Raw genomic sequence first — 23,906 nt, 5'->3', positions numbered from 1 at the left:
TTAATAAAAATTAAATGATTAAATTTCTTTAATCATTAATTTTTTAAAATTTGTTATATAGGGGCTTGCTAATGAACTCATGTCCTTTTTTTTAGAAGTGCATAAGCATCTAACACCATAATTATTGGACAGAAAAAACCAATACTCTGCCTTACTTTAAGTGATTTGTTTTAAGGTTATTTAAGTAATTTAATTATTAATTTTTTTAAAACATAAAAAATTCTATTCTCTCACATGCTCTGAATCTCATGTCACACTTCACCTGCCCCACTCATAGAACGTTCTGAATGACGCTCCGTCTTCAATCTTTATCTTTTTCCACCCACCACCAAGGGTGCCGCTGCTTTGGCATTGTTGGCACTGTTGGAGAAAGAGATGAAAGTGTCTCCTTTTACCTATCTTAAAATACCTTCTTTTGCCTATCTATCTTTGAAATTTGACCATTTATGTCTCTCATAGTCTCATTGAACCGTATTCGTTTTTCCCTTTCTGGGTCTCTGTGTCTCTTTTGGTCTTTAATTTTCTTTTTATTCTAGACAAGAAACTGAAGAAAGGTACAAGAGAAGCAAGTTTCAGATCTAGCTGGTGAGAAAAATTCACGACTTCTCAGAAAAATAAGCACATTAAACATCACTTCTTTGACCATGATAATTGTTAGTTGCTCCTAGTTTTACATGAACAAATTTTTTAACGTATAGTTTTCTGAATTTTTTGGAAGTCAATATATTCTATTACTATTTTAATTGATCTTTTTGTTTTCTACTGTGCATATATTCTAGTACTAGTTTTATCATTAATTTATCTTTTTCGCGGGTGTTTTGTGAGTGATTTTTTTTCCTTCTAATATGTTCGTTAAGTGTATAATTGTATTGGTGTAGGTGATGCAATAGAGACGCATAATACTGATATTGTGCCAAAGTGATGTCATGTAAGATTGCTACAAAGATGAGTAACCTTTGATGCTTGGTGCCAAATGCTGCTAGACGAACCAAATACGTGTCTGGTTGTCAAAAAGGAAGCTAGGAGTCTGTCAATATCATGCACAATAGATTAAAGATTGTGATATGTGCTCAAGGAGGTGATACAATAAAGGCTCTCGGAGAAAATAAAAAACAATGGAATTTGCTTCAGTGACTGGTTGTTGGAGTCATATCAACATCTACCATGTGCACAAATAGATGTATATGTGCTTTTAGGCTATTTGTAATGTCGATCTTATAATTAATGGTTTTGTCTATGTGCTCTTATTGTCAAATCTTGGAACATTATTCCAGTCTTTTGTACTTTAGGTAAATATAAAATGATAGAGTTTAGTAAATATATCTCTTGATTTTAAGTTTTACTTCCCAGATATCTAAGTTGTTTGTTGTAATAGAACACAATTTTGTTTGAATAATATTTATTCATGGTCATGAATATTAAGAAAAGCTTAACACTAACACCAAATTCTTTAGTGGCATAATGTTGATACCAATTTATTGTTACTTTTTTTTACAAGCATATTTATATGAACAGAAGATTTATTGGATATAGCTAGTGCAGAGCATAAGACATGAAAGTACACTACCTTGCAAGGACTATAAGCTTTAATATATCCTTGTTATCGAATGCCTAATATATGTCAATGTTGTAATAACAGAATGGGTCCGAAGTGAAGAAGTCTACAATAAATATATAGTGCAGTATGCACCAGTTGGTGAAACAAATCTCTGGTCTATTTTTCCCTTAATAAATGAGCCAAGACCAATCCTAACATTAATGAATACTATTAATCAAAAGGGCGTTCATTGAAAATTATTTCTGACTCAATGAAAATAAGTCAGAGAGGAAATATGCTGACATTAAAATGGAAAAATATTCAAGACAATATCGTGCCTAAGCTTTTCATGGTTAAAATAATAGAAGATGCAAAATACATTCTCATTATCTTAGACTAAACACAATTAGATTGTTTGAAGATTCGCTTCGACTCTTGAAACAACACTTAATCACAAAACAAACTGAAGTACTCTTTCAACTCATCCATTGACTGGTGCACATCCTCTTTTAGACTACTTTTCCAACCCTTTGCTATCCTATTAAATAACATAAACACTCAGTAAGTCATCATTAACACTTAACAAGTCATGATCAACCAAAAAAAATATTAGGACTTACTTAGTTGAAGATTGAGAAGACAAATTTTCAACATTTTTCTTTTTGTTTGGACAATTTTGTGAGTCATGATTAGTCCCATCATAATTAGGAATATGACAACGACCAGAATTTTTTGCAACTTCAACTCCTCCTTTTGGCCTTGACCCTCTTGGGCAACCTTTTGTTTTAGATATCATGAAATTTTTAACATCACACTCATTATCATTTGGAGCAAAATGTTCCAACTCAATGGAGTCTTCTTGAACTTCAGGCATGCCTTTTACCAACTCAATAATTCTCTTTAACTCTTTCACAACAACTTCAACTCGATCTTTTGTCTTTAAACATTTAACTTCTAGATGTTGAATTAGAGATCAAATCTCAATAGAGGATTTATCATTGAAATTAGTTAAGTGATTAGATTTTGGGACCAATGAACTTTTTTGTCTCCACTGAAGAGGAAGATATTTTGTCTGAAGATGAAAATGATCATTCTTCAATAGTACTCGAATATCATATCTACACAATATCCCAAAGAATTCAAATTCTTTACAATAACATTAGATTGATTCTTCTTCTTCTATCCAACTTACGAAATGCCTCCATCAACTTTGGTATGATGTCATGCTGTGTAAGAGTCATTACTAGTTTTAGTTGCTGCATATTTTGTAGATAACTCAATTTCATGTTGTAGCAACTCAAAGGCATAAGGTGTAAGTATAGTTGCAACATGTTCCTCAATAGGAAAACTTGTTCTAATTGAAGGATTATGGTACTTTTTCCGCATTCGTGCCTCTTCTCCAGCTTGATTTCTAATAGTGACATCAACACCAACCTACACAAAAATATATTAGCTATAACAACTTTAAAAGCTAAATGATTAAAGGAATAATATGCTCACAATAAAACTTATGACACGACTCTATACTTGGTATACAAAATCCACCAAACTTGTTTTAGCATCTAAGAACCTTTATATATATGAATTTATAGACTCCAGGTTGTTGTCACCAATAGAAAAAAGTATTTCAAATAGGTAAAAGCCCAAAATTGAAGATGAGAATAAAACAAGTCTATATGTCCATCCATAGTTAGACCAAACTGTACAATCATTACTTCCCATTGTTTTCAAAATCAACTGCACATTCTAAATTATATAACCTATGGAACTCATATTTGAATTCGTTATATCTTGAACCCAAAGGAAAAGAGAACCAAGTTGATAATTTTGCCACAATATGCCATATGCAAAATGCATGTTTTGTGTTTGGAAACTCCGTTGAAATGGCTTCTTCAAGTGCAAGATCTTCATCTGTAAGAATTGTTTGAAGACATTTTCCTTTAACAAAAGACATAAAACTCTAAAGAAAAAAAAACAAATCATAAAAAATTACTAAAATCTCAATTAGAATTAGGATAATAATAATTTTGAAAAATAGGAACATACCTTTAAAGCCCGTATGAAGGAAGGAATTTTTTCATCCATATGATTATTGTTAGTCGTTATTTACGACTAACTTTTGTATTGAATAGTGACATGAAATTAGCATCTTTCCTCCAATTTATGGTTCTTTTTGTAGGAATTGTACATATTTTCATGTTTAGTTTGATTTTATATAATAGATACTCTCATTTTGTGAATTAATGTTGAAACCACTTTAGTTTTAGGCTAAAAGAAAAGAAGGTTCGAGTAGCTAGTGTCTCGCTAAGCAAGGCTTATGCGCTTAGCAAGTGACATCCGCTAAGCGAGGCATGCAACTCGCTTAGCGTGCTAGAAAACCCTAGAAGAGGATCAATCAGAGATGTGCTTGCCCAGCGAGTAGTTTGTCTCTTCTCGCACCCAGTTCGCTAAGCCAAATTCACTTACTCTCACTTAGCGAGCCAATCTCGCTAAGCGAGCCTTCAGAAGTTGAAACGTCCAAGTAGCCTTTAAAACACTGAAGTTGGCGGAAATCAAGGAAGGAGTTGAAAAATAGAGCCAAGGGAGAAGCTAGAGCGACAGAAACGAAGCCACTAAGATAGTTTAGGTTATAGGAGTGAGATTAAGGTTCTAGAGGTTGAAGGAGACATTCTCAACCCTTCTTAGCCATTTTTCTTCACTCAAAATATGTTCTTCTTTGTATTAAAAGCTCATTACTCTATCCATGCTTATTTTTACATGCTTGTGGCTTGATCACCCATTTGTATGTATAGTTTGGATTTTTAGCATTGGAAAGTGCTTTAAAGCCTTAGAGCTTGATAGAGCAAGCTAGAAAACTGTATGTCTAGGAATGGAGTGCAGCGATCTAGTCCATATTATGATGTAGACTTAATGCAACTCTTTTAGGCTGAGTTTGTTGAGGGATCAAGGACGAGGTTTAAAGAGAGTTGGGCCCATTCACTCGAGGGATCTTGGTTTGGGTAATTTCTCGGCATAAGAACACTAGGATAACATTAAATAAAGAAAAATATATAACAACATCAAGGAAAATTCAGTAGAACGACCCAACGCTTTTCACTTGACTGTTTTTACTTCTCAAACCATAGATATTTAGTTTATAGTTAACTAGATTTCCACACAAAAACCCAACTTGATATTTACTTGCTTTCGGTTTATACAAATGTCTGCTCACTGAATATACATTTTCTGAGTGAAACAAATTCCTTGTGGATACAATACTCGGTCTTACCATTTTATATATTACTTGTAGACTCGGTACACTTGTTGAATAGCAGAGAGCATAACAATTATCAACCCCAATCCATAGTCCATGAGGCATATCATAACGATTAATTCCATATGTGGTATCAAAGATGACCGCATCTCCAAAAGCTTCATATGCTCGAATTGAATCACCAAATACCCAAATAATATGCTCCAATTTATTGTTTTCATCTAATGTGAAATCATATTGGAAGGCATCATCCTTGTCTTTCAAACTTTTGCATAATTTGAGAACCTCAGTACCTTCATTCTCTTCTTCAATACTATGTTGAGATTGAATAAAATTCTTAATATCTTTCTCTAAAAATGATAGATTGTCTGCATCTATTCCTTTCTCTAACTCAAGAACTTTTATTATGAGACTTACGAGACAACAAACCTTTGACAACAATAATATACGATTATGATCATCAGCAGGGATGTCATGATAAGCAGGAAGATACTGAACCTCTTTATCATCCAACAACTCATGGTTATGAGAATTATTAAAACATGAAACTATCCATTATTCCTCAAAACCAATTTTTCTTTTAGCAATCCACATTTTTGCACTACAATTACATTTTAAACTTTTTTGTTTCCTTTTTCTTTCTAATTCAATAACTTTGTGATGTTTAGCATTGCCTGCACGATGGCAAACAAACTCCCTTTTATAAACACCTGATGGGTTCTTCTCATTCTCACTTTTACTACATTTGAAAACATGATCACTTCTAATTGAAAAACCACCACTATTAAAAAAACTATTTTTTACGACACACATTCTAAGACGGTTATATGAAACCGTCTTAGAATATCACACGGTGACAATTTTGTAAATAATAAAAGTTATACAATGACGGTCATTGAAAACTATTCTAGAAATTAAGTATTCAAAATATTCAAAGACATGTCTTTAATAAAATCGTCTTTGAATTTTTCTCACCTTTTTACTTTGACGCTGAGAATTCCATTCTCTTTCTTTGCTCCTCGTGCCCTAGAAGCTTCCATACACTTCTCCTCCCTCTCAACCCTCACCTCCTCGCCACCTTGCTCCACGCCCACGCCGCCAAGTCCTCCTTCCTTCATAACTTCCTCCTCCTTCCTCCACCTCTATGACACCCGCCTCTCCCTCCCTTAGCCCACCAACTCTTCCTCCAAACCTTATCGCGGCACCGAAACATCGTCATTTGGAACACCATCATCTCCCTCCACGCACACAACAACAACCTCCATCAAGCCCTTCAACTCTTCCACTCGCTCGACACTAACCTTATCGATTCCACCTTCAACCCCATCATCTCCGCCCTTGCCACCACCAACCCCTTCGATTTCATTTCCTTCTACTACAAAATGCTACCCCTTAACCTATAGTTGTGCTTAATTACTCTTTTGTCCTTGCTCCGTGCTTGCGTCAACCTCTCCGTTTTCAATTTAATCAAAGAGATTCACGGTTACACCCTCATCATCGTCATCAGCGGCCTTAGCGGCGTCGGCAGGGACACCTTCATTGCGCCCCATTATTATGGTTACTCTTGTCTTTCACTTTTCCAAAATGTTAACATAGCATGCCTTTCCCTGCTTCTTGTTTCTCTGAAAATTTTTAACAATATTGTTGCAGTATTTATTTATTTATTTTTTACGAAGCAAACATAGCTAGATGTTGGAGTGCATATAGTAATATGTTTATTGTTATTTTGCTTTTCACTTTGCATAACTACATTGGAGAGAAAATTGGCCTTGATGAAAAACTTGGTTGGACCTGAAGTGTAATTTGAAGAGGCTTTACGAGTGAGGTTTGGCTAATTTGCTCGCACTGCACTATATATGAGAGATCATAGAAAATTTCCCTCAAGAATTTGTCCTGCACTCGTGATCTACAACGCAATCGAAGAATGTGATTTTCAATTACTTTTATGGCTTGGTATTTCTCATCAACACTACAGTGCATCAGAAATTATTAAAATCGTGTAAGCTATGCAGAAATGAATTAAACCGGGGTTTTTGCTTTGTTTCTATAATTTAATGCCCTTTGTGCTTGTAGGACACATTCTTGGGGGAAATTCTAAGCACAGTTGTCTTGGATGATGGCCTTTTGGAACTTGTCTTTTTTGGGTGCATTTTACTTGCAATGCAGAGTTCAAAATCCAGCAGAAGCAACTTGTGACCAGGGCGGCAACACCCAAATAGTGTGAGGATAACTTGTGATCTTACCAAAAGTTGTCAAAAAAGCTATTAAATTTTTGTGGTCTTTTACATTGGCAGTTGATAAGGGTACATAATGTGGATCTCCTTGGCCACAGGACATTTGGACAAGTGGCTAAATGTTGGGATTCAGATACCAACAGTTTTGTTGTCGTGAAGATCATTAAAAATCAACCTGCATACTATCAACGGGCGCTGATTGAAGTAACTATTTTAATAACGGTAACCTCGTGTTGTTATTATTAAGATCCTTGTCATTTTCTTGCAAGTCAATGAGAAATTACACATGTATACTATTTTTGTCCTGCAGTTAAATGAGAGTATGATCCTGAGGATAAGCATCACATTGTTCGTATATATGATTATTTTGTATATCAACAAAATTTGTGCATTGGTACTAAATTCTTTGGGTCACTAAATTCCGTTTCATTATCTGCTATAAACTTCACACATGGTTGTGTTGGTATCTCACAAACTATGTTAATCTAACCATTTTAACAATACGACATAAGCATGGTACTTGTTCTTTAACTTCAGCTGCAGATACAAATTTTGTGAGGAGTTTAGTCAATGGATCTAGGGACTTTAATGAATAAGAAAATATTGTAGATTGAACAGTTTGTAAAATCATTTTTGTTAGATAATTATATTAAGCGTATTGTGGTGTAGTTATTTACCCAGACTTGTACTTACTATAAGACACTTGTTCTACACATGATTTATCAGGATAAATAGATACATGGAGCCTAATTAATCATGAAGTTACTTCACCTAATATATGGCAATCTTCTTCCTCTTTCTAATGCGCACATTTTCTCCAAATGAGTAAATTGGTTAATTTATATCTTCGGTAAAACAAATCCTATGCTTATTCCCTCCTTATTGTCTAATTTACTATGTCTTTTATGTTTAACCAGCAATTAAAGAAGAGTGTCCAAGGTTTTTGCTTATGGTTTTATTTTTAACAGCATGAAATATAGTTGCAGGTTATCACAAATATCTCAGGTTTTCCCAAAGATGATGAAGCTCCCCCTGGAGGTATAGATGACATGACAAAACTGTCATACTTGCATGAACCAAGAGTTCTGCACAACTTGGCAGCTAGATATGAACTCAATGAAATCTATGTACCTAAGTAAGATACTAATAATCTTATTATTTCTTTTAATGCTAAAATTGTTTTTTATTTTATTTTATTTTAGTGAAAGTAGAACTCAATGTAACCATGATGCTGCTGCCCCTACTCCTACTACATTGTTGCATACATTGTTGCAGACGTATACTGGCAATAAACCCATTTCGAAGGTTACCACATCTATATGATACTTACATGATGGAACAATATAAAAGAGCTGCATTTGAGTCCTCAAGCTTAAACAACAGGAGCTACATCAAAAAACCCAAGAAGACCTTGAATGAAGTTACAAAAGAGCTTTGCCCTGTGGGTTTTCCTTCCTTCTTTCTTTCTTTTAACTAAGATCATATTTTTCTTTGATTTGCTTTCTTATTATGATGTTATCATGCTGCAGGTTCTCAGTTACACAAGATCAGTACAACGTACTGGGATGAACAACACATTATCCCACAATACAAATGATATATCCTTTATTCAACTTCCATTCATTCATTCATATATTTATTTATTCCATGTTGACCAATTGCAAGCTTCACCATGTTCAGTTGTTCACATAGATAGGTTCATTTGTTTTAGTAGAGTAACTAGTTTTTACTTAATTTGACTTTTGTCATGTGCTGAATTTCAGTTAAATGAAGTTAATGGATTTCAAATTATTTGTATGTTAGGTATGAAGTTGACACAGATGCATTTCTTTCTGTTTTAGCCCTTCAACCAATTCCAAACATGGATTTTGTCCCCACCATTATTGAGGTTTGTTACTTGTGACTTATGAGCATCTTTGTTTAAACTAAAAATATAAATAAAAAGAAGAGAGTAAACTTTATATGAAATTTTATTAATTAATGAATATAAGTTTCAAGTTGCAAGACTTATGAGCATTTATTTCTCTTTTTTTTTCTTACCTCTTTTTAACGTTACATTTAACAAACGTACATTACCTAATTCGATTGTCCTAGCTTCTGTTCACATGCACTTTTATTATTTATAAAATGTCAATACATTTAAATATTAAGATAACTTGGCAAAAGGAAAAAAGTTCAACGGCAATCCATTCCAGATATTTAGTGGTATGTTTGAGTACCAAAATATATGTGGAAAACAAAATCACCTAGATTGAAATCTAATAATACATTATCCCTTTTTCTTTTGGTGGAGCGTTCCCAATCCTATCAGTTATCTATATCCTTCCTAACTTTTTTCTTATTTCAAGAAAAAAACTCAAGACTTGACTTATAATCTGTGTTTGGTTGTGAAATGAAATTAAAAAGAAATAACTTTAAGTTGTTAGGATTTAATAAAATAAGAAATTGTTTGTATGCAGCTTCGAGACCTACTAACACAGAGCAAGTTCATGTTAAAAAGAATATTGATAAGAAGAGGTAAACACATATACTTCACTTTCTAATTGGATTTGAATTGTTAGGATATGGAACGTGGTTATGCCTTTTTTCTATGGAAGGATATGGTAGAAATGTATGATAGAAATGATGGGAGTAGGAAGAGGATGAGTTTTTAGAAAATTGGCACCTTAACTTGAATTGTGCTTATTAGCTTCTTGACTTACATTTCATGGCTTGCTACAACTTATGTCTTTATATAGGTTACATAGGTGATTTCTACACACTTCTATACTACTTAGTCCTAGAGTCTTGTAGACTCATCTATCATCTACCATCCATCTCTATAATATTCTAGGTGCTTCTATAAGATATTTTTCTACATCCATCAAGAAGTTTCTACACACTACAACATCTCCATAGGTGTAGAACTCTCTAGATAATAGACCACCAATTATACATCTACACTTTTCTAGATTAATCTTCAACACTCCCCCTTAATCTAGAAAAGTCTTGAACTCCAACCATGTCTCTGAATTTGATGAACTTCTCTGTTGCAATTGGCTTGGTGAAGATGTCTACTAATTGTTCTTCAGTCTTGCAGAACTCCATTTTGATTTCTCCATGTTCCACGAGCTCTTTGATGAAGTGTTATCTAATCTCAATGTGCTTTGTACGACTGTGGAATATTGGATTCTTAGTCATTGCAATAGCCGACATATTATCACAATGAATATGTTGGAGTCTTGTAGTCTTGTTGTACGTCTTGCAGAATTTTTCTGAACCATGTCGCTTCACACACAGCGCTTGTTGCAGCCATGTATTTTGCTTCTGCTGACGATAGAGCAACTTTCGTTTTCTTCTTTGACGCCCATGATATTGCTTTGTTGCCTAGAAGAAACACATATCCACTTGTGCTTTTTCTATCATTTGTGCTTCCTGCCTAGTCACTATCTGTATAACCTGTCAAGTTAAAGTCTCTATTTGCATCATACAAAATGCCAAAATCCTTTGTGCCATTGACATATCTTAGGATTCTCTTGGCTACTGCAAAGTGTGTTTTGCTTGGGTTACTCATGAATCTAGACACGATGCTAACTGCATGTACGATGTCTGGCCTTGAGTTGGTTAAGTAGATTAGTGAACCGACTAGGCTTCTATAAACTGTTGCATCAACTTTGTTTAGCCCATCATCTTTTGAAAGCTTCTCGTTCATCGCCATAGGTGTGGCAAGTGGTTTGCAATCTTGCATGTTGAACTTCTTCAGTAAGTCATCCGCATATTTTTCTTGCGAGATAAATATTTGTTTAGGTCTTTGCTTGACTTGCATGCCGAGAAAATATCTCATGAGTCCAAGATCGGTCATTTCATACTCTTGCATCATAGTCTTTTTGAATTCTTCCATCATATGTGAGTTGTTGCCGATGTAGATTAAATCATCTACGTATAGACACAAAATCAAGAAATGATTACCTTGCATCTTCACATATAGTGACGGCTCACTTGGACTTTTGAGGAATCTATGCTCGACGAGATATTTGTCTATTTTACTGTTCCATGCTCGGGGAGCTTGTTTGAGACCATAAAGCGCCTTTTTCAAGCGATACACTTTGTCTTCTTCTCCTTGAACTTTGTATCCTTGTGGTTGCTCCATGTAGACTTCTTCTTCAATCTCTCCATTCAAGAAAGCTGATTTTACATCTAGCTGGTAGACTTGTAGCTTCAACTGTGCAGCTAAGGCTAGTACAGTTCTGATTGTTTCCATGCGCACAACGGGAGCAAATGTCTCATTGAAATCAACTCCTGGCAGTTGTGAATAGCTTTAGCTACAAGTCATGCTTTGTGTTTCTGGATTGTTCCATCCTCATTATATTTAATTTTGTAAACCCATTTCAGGCCAATGATCTCCTTGTCTTCTGGTTTTTGCATGAGCTCCCATGTATGATTTTTCTCTATCATTTTGATTTCCTTGTCCATGGCTTTTCTCCAAACTTCTTCTTTTAATGCTTCCTCAAACTTTTGAGGTTCACAGGCAAAAAATCCAACATTTGCATACTTTGGATTCGGTTTGTGTGGCCTTCCTGATCTTCGAAATTTTTGTTGTGGGACTTCTTCTACTTCTTCTTGTTGGTGTTGTTGGTCATGCTGTGTTGGTGATGGTGGCAGTGTGCACGGGCTTGGATTGGTTACTTATTGCGTCTCATTGACTTCAGTACTCCATTGCCACCTTGCTCCTTCATCAAAGATGACATCTCTTGAAATGATCAGCTGCTTTGAATCTGGTTTGAATAATCGGTAACCTTTAGATTGGTCACTATAGCCGACAAAGATGCACTTTTCTCCTTTTTCATCGAGCTTTTCTCGGTTCTCCTTTGGAATGTGCGAATAAGCAACACATCCAAAAACTTTAAAATGATCAACTGTTGGTTTTCTGTCGAACCATGCTTCATATGGCGTCATATTTAAGACTGCTTTAGTTGGAGAATGGTTGACGATGTATACTGTTGTACTAACAGCTTCCGCCCATAGATTCTTTGGCAGGTTCTTGTGTTGTAGCATCGATCGAGCCATTTCCACAATGGTTCTATTTTTCCTTTCAGCGACACCATTATGTTATGGAGTGTGACGAATAGTCAGCTCCTTCTTGATGCCATGATCATTGCAAAAATTGATGAATATGTGCCCATTGAATTCTCCCCCACGATCTGTTCTCACGATTTTGAGGGAATGCCCACTTTGCTTTTCCACTAGGGCCTTGAACTCCTTGAAGCAAGAGAATGCATCGGATTTTTGTTGGATGAAGTACACCCACATCATTCGAGTGTAGTCATCAACGAAGAGGAGAAAATATCTTCTTCCACCAAAGCTGGGGGTACTTGATGGTCCCCAGATATCAACATCCACCAATTGAAGTGGAGCTTTAGCTCTCCAAGATGCTTTTGGAAATGGTAACCTGTGCATCTTGCCATAAATGCAACCTTTGCAAACTTTAAGGTTAGATGAAATAAAAGGAAGCCCAAGCACCATATTTTTTTGTTTTAATAATTTGAGGCCATTAAAGTTTAGATGACCATACCTCAAGTGCCACAGTATGGACTCATCCATATTCTCACATTTCAATGCATTGTTTTGCCCAAATGGCATAAATAGAGGAAATACTTTATTAGGAGCCATTTTGATAGAAATAATTTGGCCTTTCTTTTATCAATGATATTACATTTATCATCATCAAAGATGACTTTATAATTTTTATGAATAAGTTGACCAACACTTAGAAGATTTTGAGTAAGACCTAGCACATAAAAAACATCATGGATATATTTTTGGCTACCATTTTGAGTTTTAACAGCAATGGTGCCTTTTCCTTCAACTGTTTGAACATTTCCATCACCAAGTGTAACTTTGGATTTTATTGTCTCATCTAGTTGCACAAAGCGACTTTTGTTTTTTGTCATGTGGTTTGAACAACCACTATCAACATACTATATATCCCTTTATTCTTGAGAAGATAAAGCGGAGTACAAAGTATGATCAAGGAATTCTTTATTTTCTAGAAAATTTGCTTCTTCTTTTTGTCAATAAAAATAATCTTTTTCATTGCATAGGTGCCTTTTGCACTTTTTGCATTTGTACCGACAATCATTTGTATCATGATTATTTTTCTTGCATAATTTGCAATAGGAGCTTGAAGCATTATTACTCCGTTGCTTTCCGCTCCTTTTACCACGATTAGTAAATGCTCCTCCTCTTTTTTGAGGAAATTTACCATGGTTATTTTTCTTATCTCCATCATTTTTAGAGATATTAATTTTAGATTGGAATGCTTGCTCTAGTGGCTGCTCAAATCTTTTTATTCTAGCTTCATGAGCTTCTAAAGAGCCCATTAATTCTACTAGAGTGAGTTTAGATAAATCTTTTGATTCTTCTATGGCAGCCACAAAATGATCATATTTTACGGGAAGACTTCTTAATATTTTTAGTATTATTTTCTTGTCTTCAATCGTGTCCCCGTAACTTCTAATTTGATTAAAGATATTAGAGACACTATAGAAGAAAGATTGTATAGATTCATCTTCCCGCATTATTAATGTATCAAAATCCTTCCACAAAGATTGAAGTTTAATAGAAATTACTTTGTCTGTGTCTTTAAATTCATTTTTCAGAGTCTCCCACGCCTCCTTTGCATTTTTTGCTTGCATGATTCTTGGAAAGATCTCTCTACTAACTCCTTGTTGGATGAATAACAGAGCCTTAGCATCATGTTGCTTGTTTTGCTTGTACTCCTTTTGCTTTGTTGTTGTCCACGTAGCCAATTCTTCTTGGCTTTCTGGGACTGGATAGTCATTCTCTATAACATCCCACAAGTCTTGTGAGATGAATATAGTTTGCATTTGGATGCTCCAATAATCATATGCTTCTCCATTAAATATGAGAACTAAGGTTTGGTTATAGTTGAAGGTTGGTGGGCTAGGTGATGTAGCAAAGGCCATAGGATCAATACTGCTCTGATACCACTGTTAGGATATGGGACGTGGTTATGTCTTTTTTCTATGGAAGGATATGGTAGAAATGTATGATAGAAATTATGGGAGTAGGAAGAGGATGAGTTTTCAGAAAATTGACATCTTAACTTGAATTGTGCTTATTAGTTTCTTGACTTACATTTCATGGCTTGCTACAACTTATGCCTTTATATAGGTTACATAGGTGATTTCTACACACTTCTATACTACTTAGTCCTAGAGTCTTCTAGACTCATCTATCATCTACCATCCATCTCTATAATGTTCTAGGTGCTTCTATAAGATATTTTTCTACATCCATCAAGAAGTTTCTACACACTACAACATCTCCATAGGTGTGGAACTCTCTAGATAATGGACCACCAAATATGCATCTACACTTTTCTAGATTAATCTTCAACATGAATAGCTGGGAATTTGTGAGTAATTTAGAGAATGAAAAACCTGCTTACATATGTTTAAGAATTATCTACAAGCAGAGTATGAGAAGATAGACTAACAGGTTCAGGCTTGGGGACTTTCAAGATTTACTACTGATTGTGCCTCAAGTCATTGGAGATCCAGTTTAGGAACTATTTCATATAAGTTATTATAGATTCATGTTCTCAATTAGTACTTCAACTCCATGATTTTTATGATCCAGAGAAGGTTTGAACGTCAAAGTGTAATACCTTCCAGATATAAGTTCCTTTTTCTTATTCTAAACTATCAAATATTTACACAGATAAAAATCAGAGTGAAGATTCTTTTTGGTTCTTTATCCAGAGCAATTGCTATTGAAGCCAAGAGAGTCTGATCAAGCTGGGTTATATTGGACAAGTAACAATGAATACTTTTACATTTCAATTTATCTGTTAAAAACTGTGTTGTTTACCATACTGCATATCTTTGAAGTTGATGCTTGATTGTGTGTGCCAACTATCATGTTATATATATATTGAGGCATATATATGTATATGAGCAATTGGGTATATATGGCCGAGGAATGTAATATGTTTTCTGCTACTGTTATGTTTATAGAATTCTATAGTTCAAGATGCTTAGAATATTTGTCGAAAAAATTCTAATGATATCCTTTATGTTGCAGGATTTTCCTTCAACTATGAAGCAACACTATAATTTGATGCTTGAAAATGGTATATTTTAAGGCCATAAATTTTTCTTTTGGTTACTTGAACAATGAAAATTCATGTTCTATGATCTGAGATTTAAGCAAGGGAAGATGCATAGAAGGTAACTATATATCTTTAGAGTTGTAGAGAAATAGGAATTTGTTTTGTGAATTCAACAACAATTGAATATAATATAAAAGGTAAAATGAAGTTGCTAGTTTATTTCCTATATTACTGAAGAATTGTTCGAAAGTTTTTCATCTTATCTTTTGGTGCCCTTTTCTTTTTAAATCCTTATTTTAGTTTTATATTCACTTAATAGTTTAGTAAATTTTGTAATTATCTAAGCATAATTAAATAATTGAAATAACATAAATAATTGTTTTAATTTAATTAGTTTGTCGTATTCTTTTTTCCTACTTCACATTTTATCACTATAGTTTTTTCTCTTATTTCCTTGGTTTTACTTTTGACCTTATAGGAAATAAATCATAAACACACATTTTAGCTACATGTTGCTCATCATCTGCTCATGATTTCTTTAGGTTCTGCAGATGAGTTTATTGTCTCGAAAAATCATCAAGCATAGGTGGCTTGTTGCATAACATGAGGAGCATTATTGTTCAAGTGTTTGTATGGCACTAAATGGTTTCCTTTCTTTCACTTGCAGTGTATGGGTTGGAATAAATGAAGCCGCAACTCAAAATTGCTTTTGCTTTAGTTATTAGCTTGCTTTGGATTCAGCAATCATTTTGTGGTTAGTATAGCAATTTGGAACACACTAAGTAATTGGCTCTCCAATTGTTTTTAATAGCGTACTATTAATTTTCTATTGGAATGAAGACAAGCAGCCTCCTGCAGTGTTTTGTTAGGAAGCAATACATATATGAATATGTTTCAGTTCTTGTACTCACACATTTGCGCACATATATTCGTTTTAATGAGTTTCATTCCTACAGTATGCTTTTAAAATTTGTTAAAAAATAATAAATATTTGTAATATTTGCTTCTTATTTAATAAGTTTCACTCATATTTTAAAAAATTACGATAAATTTTAATTAATAACAAAAAATAAGTTAAACCACACGTGTTAGAAAATATGTTAGAATACTTCTCTACTTTATTTTTTCAAAAAAAAAAAAGATAACACCAATAACTAATTAATAAGCATTATTAATATATCATATATGAGTCATAACAGCTATGGCTTGTGGCATGAAGGAGATGTGTGAAGATGATAAAGGATACAACTTTTGGTATGTGCAAAAGATTTAGTTTATTACTGCAAATCTTTATTCTGGTTGGTAGATAATTTTAATTGTTTAAATTAAAAATAAAAAAACTACATCTCATATCTTTTTTTGGGTGGGTCTTGTTGTGTAGCTAGTGTGCCTCTACTCTTCTTTTCCTTTTTGATGGGTGATGGGTCACAAGTGGTTCCTTAATTGTATTTTTTTTAGATATAAATTTATTATGTCTTGTCAATACTCAATAGGTGATAGCAGTAGTTTTTGCTATCGGTCATTAACCAGGAAAAAAAACTGAAGGGGCTAATAATTGTTAGTGTAGTGTTCTATTTTTCGTTGCATTTATAGTTTATACTAGTTGTCCTAATTGCATGGACTGGATTTTGTTATCACTTGTACACCTCCTTAAATGTTTGTTTCCTGTTGTTACAATAGGTATCAAGGAGTTTGATACTGGTTTAGTTGCACCAAGCCACTGGGGTCTTGTTTCTAATAAGCAAATGATGCAGGAGGAGCAGCCTCTTTAGGTGATTATTTTTGAGTTATTTAGTGGAATTTGTTCTAAGTGTTTTAATATTTGCAGGATTTGCTGACTATGGTTATTTATAGAATAGGTGGCAAGGTGCACAAAGATTATAAACCCAAATTTTGAAGATGTCAAGTATGTTATCAATGTGAAGCAGATTATAAACCCTCTTTGATAGTATTTAATTTTTGGAGAAGCAAGTACAAAAAATTTATTAGAAAAATAACAAATTGTTTCTTTTCTTTCTAATCTTAATATAAATGTAAGAATTTAACTTTTTAATCTCAAAGTTTAACATATAACAATTATTAATTATGAACAAAAGAAATACATAATAGTATGAAGTACAAAAATAGAAAAGAATATATTAAACGAATAAAGTAATTTTTAAAATTTTAAAGTAGGGTAGGGGTCATAAAATATCTATAACTTTATATAACAATGTAAAAAACTTCAAGAAAAATTAATTGAAAGATTGAACAAAGTTTTTCTTCTTTGAATACGTGCAGCTTTTCTCTCTCGCGCATGATTTGTTTTTCTTGTCATTTTCATTAAGTGTAACTAAATTTCTCTTATGCATAACTTCACTTTTTTTTCACCCGTACTAATTTTTATTTTAGTTAAAAAATATTACACAGATATCTCTTCAACACTCTTTAAATCTTATACTAACACTCCTATAAGGGAGATGGATGTGATGGTTAAAAAACAAGAAGTGAGTGTTTTTGTAATTATATGAAATCTTAAGGAATGTTGCTGTAATTTTCTCAAATGAAAACAGGTTTGCGTGGAAACTATTTTGATAAAACAAATTCATTTAAAAAGTTGGGGTGAACTTAGAAAATGGGTGAGAAGAATAAAAAATGGTGGTGTTAAGTGATGAGTTGGGCCTTTTCATCCTGTTGCTAGATTAGTTACAAAATGGTCATTTAGTCTTGACTTGCTATTAGTTGGAATGTTTTTTAAAATTTCAATATAAACCAAAAGTGGTTTCTGTTTAAAACCAACCAATTATGAAATAATTAGTCTTTTCTCCATTTTGGAAGTTGCTAATATTGTCCTTCTTTTAAGCTGCTTTAAATTTGGATTCATGACATGGTGTTTTAGTATTGTGGCTTGATTTTAATCCATTGGTGGTGGGTGGACGTTGTAAGAAATCATATCAGTGATTAGTAATTGCCAAAGGTTTGCGAACTTGCTTGAGGTTCTTTGTTTTCTTGCAACTAGCATACTGTTTCATTTCCTTCAAAGGAGATGAATCCTACTGAGAAGCATTGCAAAACAGCCATATATTGTGTTATGCATGGGTACAAGGTAATAATTTTTTTCTTATCACTCCAACAATTTTATTTTATTTTTCTTTTTCTTCTATATGTTTTTCAGTACTATGCTATTGTTATGTATTTGAAGGGGATATCAATGAGTTCTACATGATCAATTTTTCATATCTTTTGAACATATTTTGCTTTGCTATATTTTTTGTTATTTGATATATCATGGATAAAATCTCAATGCAGTTTACAAATAACTCCAGTATGCAACTTGCGTCTGAAAGCACTTCATGGTGGTGGTAAAGTTGTTATTGTAAATCTCCAGGCATGTTTCTCCTTTTTAGCTTCTTAGCTAGCTTCTATATGTTAATTTAGTTTGACACCATCTCCTAACTTCTAAAATAAAGTTTTCTTTGCTATTTTAAGAGGTAGAGACCTCTTATTTTCTATTCTTTTTTTTTTTTTGCTAATATGAAATTATAATAGTTAAGAAAAAAAATGTTAAAGTTGTTGTTTTTGCTTTTAGAGAACAATAATGCTATTGCTCCACTTACTAGATTAGCAATTGAAATCTATGTAAGTTTGTATTTAGTTCATTCTCTCTTATTGCCCAAAAAAGGGTCATTGGACCCCAAGGATCAGCTGTTTACATCAGTTGGCACATGGCCTCAAGGTTTGGAGAGTTTACACTAGGAAGAATAAAGGAAGGAATGGCAGAATGTCGAGTTGATAGAGAGAGAGAAATAAAGAAGAGGGTTGTTACTGATTTGTGGTTTGCAGTAGTATTGGTGGGAATGTGGGGTAATAGGGGTATCACATGGAAAACATTACGATAGATATGAACGGAGTGAAATAGTTCTCTGTAGTAGCTTGACTCTGTGAGAGTAGAAGAGTTCTTCCATTGTATTACTTTTATTAATTCTCAAACTTAATATTAGGTGAGCTAAAGACTTGTAACTTTTTTCTGAAGGCTAGAGGCATGAAAGTTGAAAATGTTCTATAACCACAATCAAGACAATTGCTTTATGCACCACCTTTTTGTATAGAAAATAAATATTTGCTAAGTTTTTTAATTTTCAGGGGAATAATAGCATGGTTATTTAATGTACCTTGTAGTTTAGTGGCATTTCAAATTAGCATGGTTATTCATATATGTATTGCACCAAATCTTCTTACTAATGGATAAATTTATTAAATCATGATATAATATTTTCATTCTCAAGTGTAAAAGTAATAACATCTTTATAATATATTTTCATTCTAGCTATGTACATATCTTCAACCTATAGTAAGCAATATTGTGTATCCATACATCTCTTCATTCTAGCTTTGTACATCTTTACAGATGAACAAAATTAAACTAGGATTCATTTAAAATTAAAGTGATGGACCAATTGTTCCTCCTGTTTTTGAAATTAAAGGGACCAATTTATAATTTCTAAATTGTAGTGATTTATTTAAAAAAATTCCCAAAAAGTAGTAGGGAGATTCTTTAACTGTTTTTTAATCATGTTTTCTTGTTTATGTAATTTTCAGGTTAGAATCATATGAGATTCTTAAGAACTACAAACCTAGGGCAAGCATCTTTCCCAGTGTTCATAATTATACAGATTGTCCTTACTCATGGCCCTTCTGTTGTCAACCACTCTATGCAGGTGCCATGCCTGTCATCTTCATATCTTCTAGTCATCTTTAAGTATGCAAGGATGTATATTTATTTTAGTATTTCTTTTGTTACACATTAGAATGGTCTGAATGAATGATTGTTATAATATAGTTAGAGACAAAAAGAATTTTCTTACACATTAATTAGTTGAATGGTCACACATTTTTGTCAATTATTACATGACACTTAAGTAGCAATCTATTGGTGCCAATCATTATAATATAGCTGGCATGGAGATGACTATAAAAAATGAAATTAATTTTAAAAATAATAATACATTCTAAGACAGTTTCCTTTTAGACCGTCTTAGAATGTGGTACATTCTACTACGGTTTAATACTATCGTCGTCGTAGACGTCCACACTTTCTACAACGCCTGATACGACGACAATCAATAATCGATGCTGTAAGCTACAAATAACCGATGTAGTAGGCTTTCATTGTAGTAGTGCACTTCTCTTTGCAAATAAAGAGTAAAAATCATAAACATCATTATCACTCTTAAATATTTGTCCTTTCTAAGGAACACATGCATCAATACGTTTCATTTGAGGCAAAGGCCTAATTTGTGACTCTTCAAAAGTTAGAGATGTCATATTTTTATCATCTTCACATACAAAAGTACAATCTCTAAGAAGCCTAAAGGCCAATCACCAACATGGCTTCTTTCTTCAAATTTCATTCTAAGAATGATTGGGTTTGTGAAATAAAAAACCTGAAAAAGAATCTAATAATTTTATGTGAATGTTGAGTTTGCAACCAAGAAGGATTATACATAAGGACACATTATCCACATTAAAGAACCAAAACTGTCATGATTAAAAAAAGACAAAAAAATCAATCGAAGGTTTAAAACAAAATAAAAATAACAAATAAAAGAAAAATCTTATGCCACATAAAGTATTGAGATACAAATGTAAAACAATCCCCTGCACCCACTAGCACAAAACAAAAGACTTGAATTCCCATTTCCAAATGTCGAGACATAATGTCCTACTCTAGAGTATAACATCTATTGTACCCAAACTTGATAATTTCTTATATCCAATCCCCATCCAATATTTTAATCCACCGTAGCTATACTCCATCAATGATACAAGTACATAACCATCATTCAATATAGCATATGCATTTGTATCATCACGTCCCAACAAATACTTGAGTCACGTGGACACCGAAAACCCTTGGAATTGAAGACCAGACTGAGAATTGGGACATGCAAAGGTAAAATTATGATTTTATTAAAATTTAGTAGAAAAAATGAATGTGCAATTCATAGAGACCCATAAGCTTGATATATATAATAACAAATTAAGCAAACAAAACAGCATATGCAAATACCAAAAATCAACAAAAAAAAAAGGAACCAAAGTGACTTACTTCACTGCCCTACGGAGTTGTGATATGAGAAACCAATGGAAAATGGAGGTTGAAGCACCAAAGATGCCAACGAGAAAGGCAGCAAATATCCTAAGCATAGAGCAAGAACAATGAGAGAATGTTATGTGAATGCAAAAGAAAAGGACTTACACCAAGAAAGATTAAGAATTTGAGAACGTGATAGATTTAGCAATCATCTAAATTCAAGAGAATATTAACATATGTTATTTACTTGAATTTGAGAATGTCATTGGTACATGATGAAGCTGAGAATGATACGTGAATACCAGCAAAAGGAGATGAACGAAGAATTGTCATGGAGAACTTATGTGAAATGCAACTTTGCAAAAGAGAGCACCAACACTCACAAAGGAGAGAAAAGAAAACTAATAATCGATTACATGAAATGAACTCTGAGAAAAAGACACACCAACAATTGAGAAGCTGAAAAGAGAAAACGAACCAGCAATGTTCATCCGTGAGATTAAGAGTGGGGCAAGTGAGAGAATAAGTTTTTTTTATACTTTTTTTTCAAAAATTAATAATTAAATAACTTAAATAACCGTAAAATAGACCACTTAAAGTGAGGAAGAGTATTGGTTTTTCTATCCAATACTAATGGTGTTGGGGGCTAATGAACTCATTAAAAAAATGAGTTCATTAGCAAATATATATATATATATATATATATATATATATATATATATATATATATATATATATATATATATATATATAGAGTTAATGTAGTTTATAAAATTAGTAACTTATGATTATAAGTTGAATAATAATCATTTGATTTCAAAATTGATTATTCAGAATGCTATTAATTTAAAACTTTGTTTGCAAATTATCTTTTACTAATTAATTGTATTAACTAATTGTATTAATTATATCTAACCATAAAATTGAAAACCAACCTTTTTTATGTCAAAAACAAAATTTTTTCATTATATTTTAAATGCTACAAAATAAGGAAAATCTAAAACAAATAATATAGATATAACAAACAACAAATCATCAATAATGAAAATACCGTTAACCTTCAATAATGTTTTTTATTTTAATTTTTCATCACGTTAATATTTTTGGTATAATTTTAAATATATTTAATTACATATAAAAGTTAATAATCTTATCTTAATTTTAATCTAATAAAAGAAATTGGAGGTATGGATTTTAGACACTTACATACTTTTAATCTTGTTGCTGTTGTGCTACGGAAGTAAGCTCCATCTATATCGGTCAACATGACTATACAATATTACTCAATATTAACCATCCTAGTATAATTTGAGTTAATTGTTAGTTACCTAACTAACTAAGTCTGTTATATTAGTTAGAGGTGGTTAGTTTTCTGTTATGGTAGTTATAGAGAATATATAAGTAATGAAAGATACTTTGAATTCAATTTTTTGATAAATGATAAACACAATTTCTTATCCATTTCTATGACCAGATATTCTTCCTATTCCAATAGTTTTCTTCACAAGCTATATCTTCTTCTTCATTTGAGTTCATCCATGACATTCCTACATATCTTTATTATGGCTACATCCTCTGAGATAGAACCTAAGTCATTTAAAGAAGCTTCCCAATCAAACAAATGGATCAAAGCAATGAATGCTGAAATTGAGGCTTTAGAGGCTAATCATACTTGGATTTTGACTAACCTCCCTCCTAACAAATCTGCTATTGGATGCTAATGGGTTTCTAAAGTTAAACACAAGGCTGATGGGTCAGTAGAAAGATATAAGGCTAGGTTAGTAGCCAAGGGGTATACTCAGATTGAGGGTCAAGACTACCTTGATACTTTTTCCCCAGTGGCTAAGATATTGTGAGATTGTTACTTGCTTTAGCTGTTGTTAACAACTGGCATTTAAAGCAATTAGATATGAATAATGCCTTTTCGCATGGAGACCTTAATGAAGAAGTTTACTTGACTTTGCCTCCTGGTATGCACTCAACAAAATCTAATCAAGTTGTTAGATTACAGATATCTTTGTATGGCCTTAAACAAGCCAGTAGACAGTGGTATGCTCGATTGTCCGCTTTCCTCATCTCACATGGATATAGACAATGTTCTTCTGACCATTCTTTGTTTATTAAGCAGCATCTTTAATCTTTTACTACTTTACTAGTTTATGTAAATGACATTGTGCGAGAGAAACTACATTCAGGCCTTATCAAGTTGTTGCCCATTGCTTCTGCTTAGCAACTTGCAGACATATATACTAAAGCACTTCCACCATACGCTTTCAATTTTCTTCAGTGTAAGCTAGGAATGTTAGATATACATTCACCAGCTTGAGGGGGGGATATTAACCATCCTAGTATAACTTGAGTTAGTTGTTAGTTACCTAACTAACTAAGTATGTTATAATTAGTTAGAGGTGGTTATAACCATCCTAGTATAACTTGAGTTAATTGTTTGATCTAACATGATTGTATTGATCATTGAGACCACACATAAACTTCATTATTCTATCTTGATCTTTCCTTTTCTTTACTTCAACAAGAGCATCACAGTCACATTTAGAAGTACATGTACACACAGGATCAGGTCGATAACTCTCAAGCTCATCCCAAATTGTTCTCAGCTTTGTAAAATAATCAGTAATATTCATGTCTCCTTGTTTAATTGAAGCTAATTTGTGTTGTAAATAAGAAATTCAAAGCAA

General features: G+C 33.0%; 1 pseudogene; it reads right to left on the bottom strand.

Annotated features, from left to right (window-relative positions):
- Positions 1–1,984: 1,984 nt before the first annotated feature.
- On the bottom strand, positions 1,985–23,852 carry LOC100799477 (protein FAR1-RELATED SEQUENCE 11-like; annotated as a pseudogene).
- Between the last annotated feature and the right edge of the window lie 54 nt (positions 23,853–23,906).

The sequence above is a fragment of the Glycine max genome, chromosome 9 (assembly GCF_000004515.6).
Source record: "Glycine max cultivar Williams 82 chromosome 9, Glycine_max_v4.0, whole genome shotgun sequence".
In the NCBI taxonomy this organism is placed as follows: Eukaryota; Viridiplantae; Streptophyta; class Magnoliopsida; order Fabales; family Fabaceae; genus Glycine; species Glycine max.
This window is presented reverse-complemented; position numbering and strand designations above follow the sequence as displayed.